The 14608-nt window shown below is 40.1% G+C and overlaps 1 long non-coding RNA gene across 2 annotated transcripts; it reads left to right on the top strand.

Moving 5' to 3' along the window:
• Positions 1–375: 375 nt before the first annotated feature.
• Positions 376–10515, top strand: LOC120596232 (uncharacterized). 2 transcript variants are annotated; one of them, XR_005651117.1, is made up of 7 exons: positions 376–494; positions 592–887; positions 3197–3313; positions 4362–4502; positions 4784–4924; positions 8028–8160; positions 9890–10515. It is a non-coding gene; the product is annotated as an uncharacterized LOC120596232 (long non-coding RNA). The 2 variants fall into 2 exon arrangements; XR_005651116.1 differs by having other exon boundaries at positions 3197–3333.
• The last annotated feature ends 4093 nt before the right edge of the window (positions 10516–14608 follow it).

Below are 14608 nucleotides of genomic sequence, written 5' to 3'. Positions count from 1 at the left end.
ATGTGCCAGGCTTTGTTATGGGCACTGGGATACAACGTGAGCATGACAGACACGCTGCCTGCTTTCAGGGAGCTTATATTCTAGTAAGGGAGATCGTTGATCCACAAGGAAACAAATATGTGCCTGGTTTCAGATGGTGATAGCGTGATGAAGAGAATACACAAGATTACATGAAATAGAGAGCCTGGGGGTGCAGGGTGGTTGGAAGGTCACGGGAGCAGGGAAAGCCCCTCCAAGAATGTGCATCCGAGCTCCGACTTTGAATGTCTATGAAAGCACTCGTTTTCAAGCACTTACTTAGCTTATTTCAAATGCTTTATTATTGAAAATAAAATTCTGAGGGCATGTCTGACACCATCTTTTTCGTGGCAGTGGGGGCTAGCTCCTGTTCATCACTGTGAGCTAGGAAGATATAGTGGCATGCACATCGCATTTGCAACCAGATTACCTTGGTTCAAATTCTGCCTCCACAACTTACTAGCTACAGACCTAGGGTAAGTTACTTAAGCACTGGAGACTCAGTTTCCCCATCCAAGAATGGGGATGATGATGATTATGATGACATTGATAATGACAATAATATTTTTACAGAAGAGATGGCTAGCTACCCATCAAAAATCCATGCTTCCTCTTCCACAGTGTGAAGTTGTTGCTAAAAGACAGCTTCTCAACCACGAGTTCCATTTTCCAGTCCCTCTTGCACCCAGAGGCAGCCAAAGACAAAATTTTGCCACTGAGATGGGAACAGAGTGAAGTGTGTCACTCCCAAGACTGGGTCCCTGAGTCATCATATGGAGAAAAACCACCCCTTGACCAGGAATGTCCTTGTTGGACTGTTAAGTAAGGGGAAACAAAATTCGACTGTGTTCAACTCCTGAAATTTTAGGGTAAGTTAGTATTATTATACTAACTAATGCAACTTTAAAGTGTTGTGAAAATTGAATGAGTGGGTTATACGTTGTCTCCTCAAAGTGGTTGCCGGCTGAACATAAATGTGTGCAGAGTTTTGAATCCTTTAAATCAGTCTCACGAGATTTTGATCCCTTTTCTTGTCTCACCTTTCCAGAGGGGATGGTTTTTACTGTACGGAATATATATTTCTTGGAAGGTTAGTGACTAAAGGAAGAGGAATATTGGGCCCCTAGGACCTTACAGACTTGTATTACCAAAAAAAAAAAAAAATTAATTGCCTGGGATACAGGAGGAGAGAATCTTGCTTAACTAAGTAATCTCTCTCTCCCTTGAGCTCAGAGTTTGCAGTGGAGCTTGAAAATCAAGAGCTTCCCAAGTTATAAAACTTCTTTTCTCTTTCTCCTTCTTCCTCCAGACAGTTCTTATGTGAGGAGATCTAAGAGGAAAGGAGAGAACTATATGCCTCGTGTTTTCCTTCACTTTAAAATGAGATAATAAATATGACGTTCCTAGCACAGCAAATGACACATAGTAGGAATCTAATAAACGGGACTGGCCTCCCTTCAGTTCCTTAAATCCTATTAGTTCACTGCCAACTATGACACAATCGATAGCTTGTCTCCACTCTGGTTTTCCTTCTGGGATTCTAATTAATCCTAAATTAGACATTCTATGTCTTTTACCTCTCTTCTATAGTTCACACCTTTTTGACTCCTTGTCTTTTTTTCTGGAGATTTTCTTTTGACTTGTCAGCTATTCATTCTTTCTTTAACTGTGTCTAATCTGATGAATTGCATTCTTAGTTTTTTTTTCTTATATTTTTCAGTTCTAGATTTTTCTATTTGTTTCTTTTTCAAATTTGCTATGTCATTTTTTAATCACTTCCTGTTTTCTCACAAATTTTCCAGCTTAGTTTGTATCTCCTTGACTATAATAAGTGCCATTGTTTTACTGTTGATTTCTGATCATTCTGACAACAGCAGTTCTTATGAGTTTGTTTCTGTTGGCTGTTTTTTCTGTTGACTCTTGATCATGGTGTCTTGTCTTTTAGTGTGCCTAGTGATCTTTAATTACTTAATGGATATTATATTTTTAAATGTATTTGTTAAACTAATTTGAGGCTTAAGATGACGTTATGTTCTTTCAAAGAGGATTTTTTTTAGCATCTATCACACACCTGAGGGTACTATCTGTCTAGGACAATTTAATCAAACTCAAAAGATTGAGGTTTTCTAAGCCACCCTGATGACTCAAAGACTAGCTACCATCTGTGCTAGAGTGGTTTACTTTCTTTTTACCCTTTCTCCTAGGGTATAACCCTTTGGATCTTAGCTAAAAATGGAAATGGTTTACCAATACACTAAACTTGACGGAATTTAAATTCCAACTTTAGTTCTCCTACCTCTGAAAGGCCACCAGAAATACAGCTCAAACCTTCAGCTGTCTATCTGATATCGACAAATGTTCCTGAGCACATGGATTCATTAACAAAATCAATCCTAGGACTACTGGTTCTCCAAGACTGAGCTTCATACTGTGTCCTCCTGTACCTGCCTGAGTCCAGTTAGAACAAAGTCTTTGGTTCCAGGTATCAGGAAGGGTTGCTTTGATAACAAATTTTCATTTCTGTAAACTGCAGCCATCCTCATCTCTTTTGTGATACGTTATTTTCCGAGGGAGACCAAAACAGTTTACAGGCTAATCATTGCTTCTGCCAGCCTCACAAATTGGAAGACAAAGGTATGGCAGTAAAGGGGGAAATGTTTTATTATTCCCATTTTAAAAAGACAATTTCCAAGTCAAAGCAGGTGAGTCATCCACAAAGATCAGAATCCAACACCCAGTCTGTTCCACCCTCCCTGAATTCCTTCCTGAAGTGAGGGACTTTACCCCATAGGAAAAGCTACTTCTCTTCTAAGAAATATGCAAAGTAGACTCTACTCTGGGCCAACAGGAAGGGGACGGTGGAAGACAGGTAAATGCCACCTCCATGAGTCTCCCTAAGGATTGGGTGATCCCAAATTTTGAATTTTTAGGATATTAATAACTATCCAACTTATTAATTGAGCATTCACCACTGTGTTAAAGCACCCTTATGCATTATTTTATTTAATCCTCACACAACCCTCTAATAAAGTTTTTATCATTATTCTCTCTTTCTGTTTAGAAACTGAGGCCGGGGAGGTTATGACACTTGTCACAGCCACCTAGTTAGGAAACAGCAGGCCTTTGGTTTGACACTCAAGTCAGTGATCCTCTGTTGCCTTTCTTTCCCTACCTACAGAAGTTTCTTGATATTGAGAGATCGAGAAGAAACGAGGGTTTCCCTGGAGCCCAGGCTCATTCAGAGTCGGCTGAGGAAGCCAAACCCCAGAGCAAAAGACACCACGAAGAGAAGAGGGTATCTCTGAAAACAGAAGGGTTGGTGCAGACCGATGTGCTTGTCAACATGGCAACCTGGACACACCTGAGAACACCTGCTCCACCACCCAGATGGCCATTATGGGGCAAATGTCACACTCTTTCCATTGTTCTTCTCTTCTCATTTCTTCAGAGTCGTACAGAGGTCAAGTCCCATCAGGGGGTTCCCAACGATCCTCATCTCCATCTTATCTTAGGATGAAGCTTGAAAAATGCTTTAGCACTGAAGCCCACCCCTTGGAAAGGCCTCTGCCTGGACAAAGAAAGGGCTGCCTCAATTGCATAAGTTTGAGTGTTTTTGGAAAATATTCCTGCTCCCAAATAGATCTCCTATATTGACATGTCACACTGGCTGAAATTCCACCAATAGAGCTCTCCTTTTGATGTAAAAAAGTCTTGAATTTTTGTCAATCTTAATTTTTTTCTCACATAAAGATGTTTTTCCAAGACTTTTGCAACCTACCATTTGTCTACTGAGAGTCTGACCCATAAAAGACCCCCCAAAATATAGTATCTATTTACTATCTGATGAATGATCAAAATAAATAAACAAATAAACGAGGAGCAGCCTAAAATTAGAGAGCTCAAAGAAAGCCATCCTTTATCTAGAACTCTCTGTTTTGTTTTAATGGAGTTGAACAGATAGCATAATTGCATGAACTTGTTCTTTGAGGGGGTGGATATATATAAGTTTTGTGATGTTACAAACAGTATTATAATTAAAGGTGCTTCTGCATCTGAAAAATTTTAAAACCACTGGATTCAGGTGATTGGTTCTGATAGCATTTGTTCATACAATAGAATAAACTAAAGAATAAACTTTTGTCAAGGTATCTTTCTTCGAACACCTTTCTGGGTATCTCGGCATCAGCAAGGAATCATATTGAAAAGACTCAGCACAAAGCCTAGCATACAGTAATCCCAGAATATAGTGCAGTGGTATTATTCATACTTGGGGACTTGAACTTGGAGACTTAACATTTATTTGGTCTAGAGTATTTTAAAATCATCCATTCTGTCTCTTAAAGAACAAGAACAGTGATGGAGAGGTAGCAAATACCTTCACCTGGGATTCTCTGCAGCCGGAAGGCACAGAGCACATAGCAAGCCATCAAGAGGAAGAGCTCCAACCAGAAACTTCTCCCACACCTCGGGCTCACCAAGGAGAGGTACAACTAGGTGAAAAGTGGACATGGATTGTCAAAGGAACAACAGAGCAAAAGAAATGGAAAATAGGGTGGGAGAGGAGAGAAGCCACAAGGTGGTGCTCTATCTGTACAGTTGATGGGAAGGGCCAGATGATTTTTAGTGCCCCTTTCTAGTACTCTACGTTGAGAGAGCAGTTTTAAAAAATAAAAAGGGTATGTGATGGTGAAGAGTGACTCGAAAACCTAAAGGAAGATGCTGAGCCCGTGAGGGCTATGTTGCTTATTTCATGCAATGTATTTAGTCTACAGATCATGCAACGCAAAGAGCAGGAGGGAGGAAGCAACGGTCAAGATATCATCTTGTCATCTTCGCCTGGACTTCCCACTACGACCTTCTCTGTTCAGAATCTATGCCAAGCAAACAACATAGTAGCCGGGACATGGTAAGTGCCCCACAAATATGTGTTACTTCAAACATAATTATGCTTTCACTTTAGAAAATATGGAAAAATTACCAAAGAATATAAAGAAATATAAAGAATATAAAGAAAAAATATAAAGAAAAAATCACTCAATACATGGGCTCATCATTCATGAGCCCATCACCCATAAATAACACAAAATAACAAATAACATGTATTGAGTGATTGTCATGTGCTAAGCACTTAATACGATCTGTCTCATTTAGTCATTCACTTAACCATTGTCAATATTTCACATCTCTTTCCAGGTATTTTTTTCTGTACATGATACATAGATATTTCCAATAGTTGTGCTAAGCCTTTTACATATGTTTCGTTATGCTTCTTACTATTATTTCTTATAATCCTCACGGTAAACTTGTGAGGTACCTGTTTTTTCCTCCCATTTTACATATAAAATCACTGAGACTCAGGAATTAAGTTGCCTAAGGTCACAGAGCCAAGAAATGTCATTGCTGGGATCTGAACCAAGGTTTGACAGACAGTACGGCTCATGATTTCATCCATTATCTGCTCTCTCCTGCTCTCTCAGCTTCCCAGGTATTCTTCACTACAGGATGTGAGTGAAAAATGACAGGTTCATTGTTCCTAGGGGGGTCCTAAAGACAGGCCTTTAAAACAGTACAAGGGTTACACGTGTAAGGTGTGGTTATTGCAAGAAATGGCCAAAGAGACCCTTGATTCGTACCGCCCTCCTGCCAAGGAGATAGCATTGTGATATCCAGTGACAAAACAGGAAAGGTGTGGGCTGTGCCAGGGTCCATGAATGTCACTTTTATGACTGCCTGGCCAGTTCAGCAGGGTAAAGAAGAGAACTTAGCAATATCCTAAGTCAAGGATTGCCAGATAAAATCCTGTTGACTTTGAATTTAGCCATTGATTTAACCACTATCAACATTATAGATATACGTCTAATTATAGCCAGTTCATACTTATACTAAAATGTTATTTGCTCTTCACCTAACATTGAAATTTAACTGCACATATGTGAAACATATTTATATGAAAAATTATTCATTGTATATCTGGAATTCAATTTAACTGAGTGTCATGTATCTTTATTTGCTAAATATGACAATCCTAGTAAAAGACCCTCCTTTGTTTTGTTTTATTTTACTTCCTTTTCCCTTGCCCTTCATTTTCCATTTCCTCCTCTATTCTTCCCCATTGCAAGCACCCGAATTGATTTTATTTACTATAAGTCCATCTGATTTACCTTTCATTTATTTACTTTGATATATACATACATTTGAAACTGTATCATATTGATGTTTTTAAATTCACACAAATGAAATTGTACTATAAAGCTCATTCTGTTCTTACTCGTGTCCTCAACACTTTCTTCTTGAAATCCATCCTTGTTGCTACGTGCAAATCTGGATCATTAGTTCCGAATTCTATATAATATTTCACTGAGTGAATAGATCATGTTTTACCTACAGTCTCCCAATGGTAGACACCTAGGCAGCTTCTTCCTCCAGGTTCCGCAAACAAGTTCTGGGTCATCTCGTATACACATTTGATGGGTGTCAATTCAGTCTTGTAATTATTTGCATTTCTCTGGTTATGTTACAGACATGGTGAGAGGGGGGCGGCGCATTCTTAGGAATGGAGTAGTTGGTTCATAGGGTATTCACATGTGTGAAATTCAAAATATTTAATAACCATCAAGAGGCAGGCACTGCCCACTCAGAACTAGCACTGCCCATTAGCCATATTGGTACCCACAAACTGAATAACTGCCTTGCATATCTATAAATATAGTTTCGTTCATGCCACTAGAGTTGCTCAGGAACTGCTCTGCCAGTATACATTCCCAAGACGATGCATGAACACCCTCCTTTTTTTCACATGTTGTCACCATTTGAAACTATAACTTTTAATTTTTGCTAATTTGATAGGTGTTTAGTCACTCTCACCGTTGTACTTGTTTGTATTTGTCTGGTTATTAGCAAGGCTGAACGTTTCTTCGTATATTTTTTAGCCATTCGGGTTTCCCTTTCCTTCCATAAATTGCCTGTTCGTATCTTTTGTCCATTTTTCTGTTGGGTTTCCACTCTTTTTTCCTGCAGCTACATAGAAGTTCCTGTGTAGTCTAGAATAACGCTGTTTAATAGAAATATAATGTGAGTCCCACATGTAATAAAAATTTTTTAACAGCTGCATTAAGAAGGTAAGAGAAAGAGGTAAAATTAACTTTGACAATGTATTTTATTTAATCCAATATAGCAAAAATAATATTATTTCAACATGTAATCAATAAAAAATTATTGAGCTATATTACATTCCCTTGTGCATGCTAAGTCTTTGAAATCTCATATGTATTTTACACTAAAAGCATATTTTAACTCATACTAGTCAGACACAAAGTGTTCAATAACCACATGTGGCTAGTGGTATATTGAACCATGCAGGCCTATAATCCAGATTCTACATAATAATTCCGTATTTGTTTAGGTGGAATATATCTTCTTCTGATCCACCCAACTGTTAACTTTGTTTATGGTAAAAAAAAATGTTAATTTATATGTAGCTAAGTCCACTATTTTTTTTTCCTAAAACTTATGTTTCAGTCTATACCCTTGCCTAAGTGTCCAAGATACAATCTTACACTGTTCTTTTATTAGCTTTATAGTTTTTATCTTTTGTAGATAGGTCTCAAGTCCATTGGAGAATTTTTTTTTCATATTGTAGGAAGTAGGGATTCAACTTTTTTAATAGAGTGAGCTGGTTTCCCCAATGCCATCTACTAAATAATGTCTTTTCTCCACTTACTTGTGAAGCCACTTCTACCGTATGTCAACTTCCCATATATACAGTCTGTTTCTGAGCTTTCTATTCTGATACTTAATCATCACCATAATCCTTGGGGGGAGGGGGTTATATGATCATTAAATTGCAGAGAATTTGGGTAAATGCACCAAAGTCACTAAATAGCAAGTGTTGGGGTTACAATTTGAACCCGGGTATATCTGATTCTGTGCCAGTTAGGATTGTATTTGGCTCCATGTAACAGAAGCCAGACTGCAGTGGCTAGAAGAGATTTATTTTTCTCATTTACCAGGAATTCTGGAGATCGACTATCCACTAGAGGTATAGTAGCTCCATGAAGCCTCCAAGGATCCAGGAGCCTTCCGTCTTTTTGATCAGCCATATTAACATGTAGCTTTTTCGGTCTGGTCAAGGACATGGCGCAGGTAATTCTCTCCTCTCTTTCCTACAATATCATTCTTTTGCTCTCTTCTGGATCATTTCTAGCAGCATAAAAACATCTATTTTTTTTCACCTTAAAGAAAACAAACTTATCTTGACTCTACTTCCCCAGCCAGTTGCCATCCTGTTTGTTTACTCTTCCTTGAACAAAATTCTTTGAAAGAGTCATCTATAGTCTCTGTCCTGGTTTCTTTTCTCTTATTCTCCCCCCACCCCCCCCCCACTTCACCCCTCACATTTTATTACAAAAATTTTAAAAATACTGTACAGTTGAAAGAAGTTTATGGTGAACACCTGTATATCCACTACCTAGATTCTACCATCAATATTCTATTATACTTGCTTTATCACATATCTAACTATCTATCCATGACTCTATTCATCCATCAATCCATCTAATTTTTAAACATTTCAAAGTAAATATTAGCTATTTACTACTGTAGCTATCAGTACAGTTCCTATAAATACTTTAGGATGATATTATTACTTAATGTAGAATATTTGTTTATAATTTTTTTCTTTTGTGGCAAAATGTACATCCAACGTTTGCCATATTTTAGGTATGCACTCCTCTTTTAAACCTGCTTGAATCAAGCTTTCATTTTCACCATTCTCCCAGTGACCTCTTCATTGCTAAATCCAATGGGGAATCTCTAGTTTTTAATTTACCCATCCAACACAAGCAGCATCCCTCCCTCTCTTCATTTAACTTTCAGAACGCTATCTTTTTCTCTTATCTCACTAGTCACTTCTGTATTGATCTTCCTTATCTCCCTGATCGATTCCTGTGAGAGGATCCCAGGGCTCAGGCTTTGGTTCTCCATCTGTACCCACTTCCTTGGGAATCTCATCCATCTCATGGAATCTGATCCATCACCCAGATGCTGACAGCTCGCAGAGAGAGAAGCAAACTTGTCTTAGATCACCCAGCCAGGACCATAATCTCACAGTCTCAATGCTCAACACCAAGGAGTTAAACCTCATTGGGTGCCAGACACTTTACATACCTTTCTTGTCTAACTTTTAAGAATGATATGTGCACAGAATTTAGATACTCTTCATTCCATGGCACTAGTAACTGTCTATAAAGGTAGGATTGAGAGATAAAATTCAGGACAGCCAGTTGAATGTGAACTTCACATAAACACTAATTAATACTTATACTAAAAAATTATTCATCACTTACTTGCATTTTTATTTGCTAGATCTTACAATCTTGCCTGACTCCAAAGCCCTTAGAGTACGTTTAGCCATAGAGCATGGAAAGATTTTGATATTAGGTTCACTTCCTAATTTGGCCACTTACAGACTCTATGATCTTGATAAGTTTTATAACCCCTCTGAGCTACCAAGAGGTGTAGTAAGAATTAATTGAAGAAAATGGGAAAAAAGCTTCCAGGACAGTACTCGACAGGTAGTTGACACACAAAAATTGGCAATTATTATTATTATTTGCTTAGAATAACGCTTTTTCTCAGGCCCTTGTCTTGGTCCCAAAAGCATAAATGTGACTCTTGGAAGAGTAAGTTGGACATGTGAGTTTGACTTGCACAACCTAAGCACACACTTCACCCTGTCACCCACTACAGCCAGACATATTCAAACCGATAAGCAGAATGTAGGTTTTGGCACATGTGGCAGGCATTGCTAGATGCCTACCAAAAGTAGATCTAAGAACAACTGAACAACCCTAGTGATTTTTCCTGTGATTAGGGACAAGGCTGACGCAAGGCTACAAACCTGGACTTCACTCTGCGATGGAAATAAAGCTTCTCAAGATCTCTGTGTAGAGGAGGGCAGCTCGATTGCTAGTGAGATGACCTCATGCTACTTTATGAAAGAGAGAAGAAAAATCAAGGTCGATGGAGAGAAGAGAGAGAGAAAGCAGATGGAACTCTTTTCCAGAGAAAACACTAACGCTCAAGGATTGCCAGAGGTGGCCATGAACTTGCTGTCTGGTGTGGTTCAGAGGAAAACACAAAAGCATAAGAGCAGGTCTGGAGGAGAACACAGAACTGACAGAGAGGCTACCTCTGTAGAGGGGATGGAATTAGGGCCATGGAGGGGGTGGTAAAGGTGGTCAGGGAGAAGTTAGACTTACCTGTAGTGCATTAAATTTCAGGATGGGTATATATTCACGCGATGCTTATATAATTAAAATTAATGTTTAATAGAGAAAAGACGTGAGATTTGGAGTTGTAAGTTCTGGACTTAAGACTTGCCTTTTCTATTTGGAGACATTCAGACATCATTTATAGAGCAACTATTATATGCCAAGGAGTATGCCAGGCACCAAGGGTACAAATAAAAATGTCCTAAAATTTATGATCATAACTTAACTTGTCTGAATCTCAACTTACTTGTCTCTATAATGGGTATGATGATTTCTACTTCATGGAGTTGTCAAGACTATTAAATGAAAGTATAGAAATATGCTTCTGTTCATAAAACATTACACAAGTATACTATACAAGAAGTCAAGTAATTATAATAAAAGACCATGGAATTGTAGTTGGGGAAAGTGGCATGAGGACATTAAGGGATGAGGGGCCATGAAACAGTGAAAGGGGCACCGGAGGTTCCAGGGACTGTCAGAGTTTGGATACTAAAGAGAGTGAACTAGAAAGACAGGGCTAGGTAGAGAATCGGATGCATGAAATCAATATCGTGGCTTATTGGTAAAAACAAAACATGGTCAGAAGAGTGAGAGGCTGAGGTTGGGTAGAGGTCAAGATCACTGGAGGAGGGATGATCAAGGAACTGAGAGGCCTGAGGCTTGGAAGGATCAGCCACACATATATTGCAAACATCACAAATTTAGATCAGAGTCAGGAAAAAACACAACAGTGAGCCAGGATCCCAGATCACTGGGAAGCGAGGAGGAAAGATTCAGAAGTCAGCTGGAAACAGGGACAATGAGGGGCAGCAGAGTGTTAAATCTGATGACAGGAGGTTCGAAGCTAAGGGAATGGAGAAAGAAGGGTTTGTACGCAGCGATAGCCAGCAAGGAGGACCCCGACCCTGGCCCCAGCTCCAGGCCCAGCAGTACAAGGGCCGTAGGAGGAAATACAGCCACCACTCGAGAGGACAGCAGGGACAGCAGGGACCTGAAGGGGAGCCAGGTTCCTGTTAGAGCACGCGGGTGAGAGAAACTTCCAGAAAAGAAGTCGAGATACGGAGATTTTTTGCCAATAACTGACCATGAACTCGAGAGAGCACGGTGGCAGTTTTTCGGAGACGGGGAGGGGTGAGAGAAAGGGATTGAACAGGGCATGATAGAGCCTTTTGGAGATTTAGCGAGCCCAAGGCGAGGGGTGACCTGGGAATCTGGAGTCCTGGTGGTTACTGGCAACACCGGGGTAAAGGACCTCATGAGATGAGTCTTGGGGCTCCAGGCAGACGGTGGCGGTGAGGAGCTAGTGTGGGGTGTAGGAAAGGCGGGTGTTTGGTGCTTTCTCTTTGCCCCTGAGGGCACATGTTCATGCCTTGTGGGCAAAAGAGGAATCTCACTCAGCGCTTGTTCAAGAGCCAGACACCCTCGGATTGCATCCTGGTTGCCACTTACTTGCCAAGTAATTCCATTTAACCTTTCTGTGACTTACTTTTCTCACCATAAAGTAGAAATAATATCTATCTCCTAGGTGTGTTGTGAGGACTAAATGACTAATCCATGAAAGCATTCAACGAATGTTAGCTCTTGTGAGAGCCACATGGTCAAGCCTTACCTAAAGCCAAACCATCTCTGGACTTCTCAGTCACATGAGCCAAGAAATGCCCTTTTCGTGGCCTAGGCTAGCTCGAGATGAGTTTTCTGACTCATAATCAAAAGATTCATGGCACAGACACTCTTTTGATCTCCATTAGGTAGGTGAGGAAACTAAGAATCGGAGAAGTTAAGTTAGTTGCTCAAAGACGCACAGCTCAGATCTGAACACAGGTCTGTCGGACCTGCCAGTCTGCTCGAACACAGCCTTCTCAACACCGATTCAAAGCCCAAATACCCATGACCCACTACTATTTCTAGTCAAGTGTCTTCCCTCCAGCGAGACTCTGCAAAGGTCAGGACTGGACATTTTTGGAGAAAGAGGGGCTGGTTTGACAGCCTCCTGACCTTGGGCTAATCACCCTGTGGCATAATTTAATGGGTCACAGGTCATGTTTGGGAGGACCATTTTCACATGGTCCAGTGGTCCAGATCTCAGGTCTGTGCTCCCTGAAACGTGGTGAGCAGTGGACAGGAAAGAGGTGTTCTCACATAGGTACGTGTCGTCCCCAAGCCTCCAGCATCCAGGACGGCATGAGTCAGAGGAGACGAGAGCCCAGGGGTTTGATTTTGAGAGAGGGTTGCCAGGCTACACGCCCACACTCTCCACCCCGACCTCTGCCTTCTGTCTTATATTTACCAATTCTTTCTCTATTATCCTTTCTTCGTTTCATTATTTCTCTTTTTCCTATATCTCCTCTTTCCACAAATATTTTGAAATCATTTGCAAAAAATATATACAAGCGATATATAAGTATAAAGATCAAATAGCAGACATCAGGACTAGGTAAACCATAAACTAGAGTGACAAGTGTAGACTAAGGGAATGGTGATGGACTGCGCCACGATATACCAAATGTGGCATTTCATAGTTGCTATGGTCGAGCTTCCTGGTAGCCAAAGCAAAAATGGGCAACAGTTAATTATGTGGCTAGGACTATCTAAATAATGTGCACAGACGCAATACACAATCTGCCTTCAGAGGAAACAAAGCTTTTTCCAGCACTTAGCTCTCCATCAAAACTTTTCACATATGTTTGCAGGCGACACTGTATACCTTTAGTGTCCTCTGAATAAAGCCAACAAAATAGCACCCACATACAAGCCCTGAGAGCCTTTAGAAAGCAGAGTCAAATGTAAGTTTTTAATGTTTTAACTTGATCCAATAGCATTTCTCAAACTCTCAGAACCCCAGAGTTATACGCGGCATTAATAACTTCTGTAAAAAAAAAAAAAGGGTTCAATAGGCAGATAAACACGAGATAGAAATCAGAATTAAACAAAATCGAGAGGTTTTTTTAATTACAGATTACCAAGAGCTTTTAACACTACGGCCCCTGTGACTCTCTAAGCTCAATGGGACCCTCCTCTCCCTCCGCCCCCAATTTTTTCAAGCTAGAGACCATATTTAAGATGTGTGGACCAAAGTTTGAAAACTGCTGATCTAGAGGAATGTCTGAGTTAAATCCCTCCCAATAGAAGTTGTCTCAAACAGGCGTTTTGTAGAGTTGGCCCTCTGATGTTAAGGCAATGGCGTCTGACATGGCCCAGACTTCGGGGCTTCTGATACTCTCGTGATGAAATAAGAAAGCCTCTTCCTCCGACTCCTCTTTTCTAGGACTCACATCCTTAGTCCCAACAACTAGAGGACATGGAAAAGAGATTACAGAGGGTGAAAATGAGAACCTCTCACAAGCTGTGAGATGCTCCATCTCCATCAAGTTGGGGCCTGGTTCACACCCCTGGGGGCCTGGGCCAAATGCCAAGGTAGGGTTCCCTGTGCCCACTGGCTTAGCCGCATGGACTCGAAGGAGCAGTTAAGAGAATGGAGTCTCAAAGACATGCTAGATGTGTCCCAGGAGATCATCAAAAGTAGGTCGAGGAAGAGTTCCAAGTGGAAATCTGAATTAGAGCTGGCCAAAGAGGGACAGGGAAGTCACTTTAGAGACTGCAGTGGCAAATGGGTCTAGACCCTAGAATCATTCCAAATTCAAAAAAATATGGCCTCCCTTAGGGATTCATTATCTGGTTTCTATGACCTCAGGAGTAGATACACTTTGATAAATCTAAGTCAGATGAAAGCGGTTTCATCTACTGCTCATCAGCCGATAGTTCCAAACTTCACGGCTTAAATCAGGTTAATAAACAACTCGGCAGAGATCCAAGTCTGAGACCTAAACTACCAGATGCTCCTCAACTAAAAAGGCAGATAGAGAAGATAATGCACAGATTGCAACTTTGCAAGGGCAAGATATGAAAAGCACATGTCCAAGGATGCTCATCTCAGGACCATTAATAACGGTGGAAAATGGAAAAAAACTCAACATTATACTCTTGGGATTAACTAAAATATGGTATATTCGTATGACAAAACACCACACAACCTTCAGGAATGATTTGAAGTATATTTATTAATATGCAAAACAGATGTATGATAAACTATTGAGTAAAAACACACATTACCAAAACATAAATAGCAGAGTCCCATCTTCATGGAAGAAAACACGTTTGCATAAATATACACCGAAAGAAGTCTAAAGGGACATATCAGAATCAGAACTGGTTCTCTGTGGGCTCTGAGATTGTGATTACTGGTGTCTTTTTCTTATGTTCACCAGCAATTCCTTTTTTTCCTTGTTTTACAATAAGCGTGGATTTTTTTTTTTTTT

The sequence above is a fragment of the Pteropus medius genome, unplaced genomic scaffold (genome assembly GCF_902729225.1).
Source record: "Pteropus medius unplaced genomic scaffold, Ma_sr-lr_union100, whole genome shotgun sequence".
NCBI classification, from domain to species: Eukaryota; Metazoa; Chordata; class Mammalia; order Chiroptera; family Pteropodidae; genus Pteropus; species Pteropus medius.
This window is presented reverse-complemented; position numbering and strand designations above follow the sequence as displayed.